This window comes from Chlorocebus sabaeus, chromosome 12, assembly GCF_047675955.1.
Source record: "Chlorocebus sabaeus isolate Y175 chromosome 12, mChlSab1.0.hap1, whole genome shotgun sequence".
NCBI lineage: Eukaryota > Metazoa > Chordata > Mammalia > Primates > Cercopithecidae > Chlorocebus > Chlorocebus sabaeus.
The window spans coordinates 64,614,897-64,617,686 of NC_132915.1; the positions used below are offsets into that span (position 1 = coordinate 64,614,897).

Genomic DNA, 2,790 nt, shown 5'->3' on the forward strand with positions numbered 1-2,790 from the left:
CATTCCAGGGACTTAAGTTTTCCAGCGGCTTCAATTGATTCCGGAAATAGTAGCCATGAGCTCCATGGGGACAATGTGACTTCACTTTTACTCTTTAGGGAGCATCACATATACAAAAAAATTTAAGACACCTTTCCTTTGCTTAAAGATGTCAATTCTTTCCTGAAAAACCCTGTTGCTCAGGGGAAAATAAATCATTAGATGGAAAAATATTTCCATTTATTTTAATGGAAACGTATGATGCATTTCATTCTGACCAATGATATCCTCAATATTCACATATAGAAAAACCTATTGACTGAACAATGAAAGCAAGTCTATGTAAGAAACAATAATTAGAAAGTACATAGGTCAAAGTACATAGGTAGAAGGCATTTATATGTGAAAGATACTATAATGGAGCACATTTTACTCTCAAGGGAGGAAGAAAGATGTGAGTGGGCTGGTAGAGAAGGGATTGGAGAGGTCATTCTTTGGCAGGTGCAGTGTTCTTTCTGTACTATTTTCTTCAACAATTTTTCAACATTTTGAGGCTTCATAATCATCTTGCACTCAAAGGGCACCACAAATAATATCATAGTACAAAAAATACTTTTAGGACAAAACAAAAACTAAGTATGTTTGTGCTTCAAATAATGTAAAAAATAGTGCACGTGCACAGCCCAGTGACATATCACAGAAGATGCTGCCTATCTCTTCATCCCCCTTGCATGGCAATATGTTTGGGATTCTTTTTTAAAAAATTGGATTGCACATCACTCCTTTATTTTTTATTTTTATTTTTGGAAGACGGAGTTTCGCTCTTGTTGCCTAAGCTGGAGAGCAATGGTGAAATCTCGGCTCACTGCAACCTCCGCCTCCTGGGTTCAAGCGTTTCTCCTGCCTCAGCCTCTCCAGTAGCTGGAATTACAGGCATTTGCAGAAAAAGGATTTAGTACAATTATGCTTAAATGAACACTGGGCCCTTGTGGCAGGGCCAAGCAACTAGAACATGATTCAGAAATCAGTCAGTGAAAGACACACTTGGATAGGATGAAGAGGCATTTCACTGCCATGAAACAAGGCAGGTGAAGGATTCTAAAACACACAGCAGGAGGCACTCCTACCCCTCAGAGCTTATCCCATCTTGGTGTGAGGGATGGCTTATTTTCTGATGACCACATGTGGGACTATTTCAACCAGCACAAGAAACACCACAAGGGTTATTGTTTTGTATTATTTACATATACTATACTTTTTTTTTTTTTTTTTTTTTGGTAAAAGTAAATGTAACACATAAACTAAATTCAGGACTGATCCCAACCTTCTAGAGCCAGCTCCTCTGGGGTCAGGGAGGAAACGTTGTTTGTCACATCACCGTGCAAGTTACACTCATCTTCCACTGGAATGACTAGAGCCCCCAGGCAGTGGTCTGACTGCAGAAGAGCAGAGAACTGGCTCCTGGGGGCAGATAGGCACTCTTGTGTCTCCTCACTGGTCATGGTTTAGCATGGTTCCTCCCCACAAGTCCTTAGTAAACAAAGCACTGGCAAAAACCCAAGTCACTACCTTTCAACTCTCTTGGACAAGGGGAGCTTTTCCTCAGCTTGGACTGAGAACCTGTGCCGTAGAAGTGCTATTCTGACTAGATTGTATGAAAGGAGTGGGTGCAGGAGACAAATGGCTAAAATGAAAATGTGAGCCACTGGTCCCCATCTGCAGCTACAACTTAAGATGCCTACAGATGTGGTCAGTGTCACATGTGCAGGGGGCAGAGGAAGGGATGGCCAGGGAGGGTGTTCCCAGGGACAGTAGCATGCCTGCTGGCCTTCACTTCTTAGCCTTGCCCTGGGCAGCCACAGCTTCCATGGCTTTATGCACAGTAGCCTCATCCCCCAGGAATTGCATGGGCTTGATGGGCTTCAAGTTCTTTTCTAGTTCATAGACAATGAGAATACCAGTCGGCAGGTTCAGCTCCATGATAGCCTCTTCAGAGACACCCTCCAGATGCTTGACAATGCCCCAAAGGCTGTTGCCATGGGCTGCAGTCAGTACCCGTTTCCCCTCTTTGATCTGAGGAACTATTTCCTTCAGACTCTCACCGGAGGATAGCTGATCTTCAGTGAGGTCTGCATACCTGCAATTCTTACTGTTGTTGCTGTAGAAAGGATGGTCGGGCTCCATCGGAGATGGTGGGACATCATAGGAGCGCCTCCAGATCTTCACCTGGGTCTCACCATGCTTTGCAGCAGTTTCTGCTTTATTGAGGCCAGTCAGACCCCCATAATGCCACTCCTTGAGGCACCAAGTCCTCAATACTGGCAGCCGCATCTGATCAATGGCATCTGGCACTGTCCAGAGGGTTCGATCGCTCTCTTCTGCACTGAGGGGAAGCAGATGTCAAATTCATAGCTAGCATCTCGCAGAGCCTGCCCACCACGCTTTGCCTCCTCATGGCCTACCGGGATTAGGTTGGCATCGTACCAGCTGCTGAATGATTCTCCAGGTTCCACGTGCTATCACCACACCTGATCAATACTAGCTTGTAGGTGGCCATGGCGGTGGGCTGGGGATGCAGCCTATGTTTTGGATTCTTGCAAATAATTCCTATTTGTTTCATATGATATTCTCTGACTGGGACTTGCTGTGTCAAGTAATAAGTTGGTGAGTGTGTCTTTGCCTGAAATCAGAAAGTCAGAATATTCTTGTAGCATATGTCTTTGGGTAAAAACATTGTTACACTTGGGGGAGAAAAAGGAGTCCTTGTCTGGGATGTAGTAGAAGCTTTCAAAGCCATAATGGCAAGAAGTT

At 44.4% G+C, this 2,790-nt stretch overlaps 1 pseudogene; it reads right to left on the bottom strand.

Annotated features, from left to right (window-relative positions):
- Positions 1-1,754: 1,754 nt before the first annotated feature.
- LOC103219198 (phosphoglycerate mutase 1-like) lies at positions 1,755-2,536 on the bottom strand (annotated as a pseudogene).
- Between the last annotated feature and the right edge of the window lie 254 nt (positions 2,537-2,790).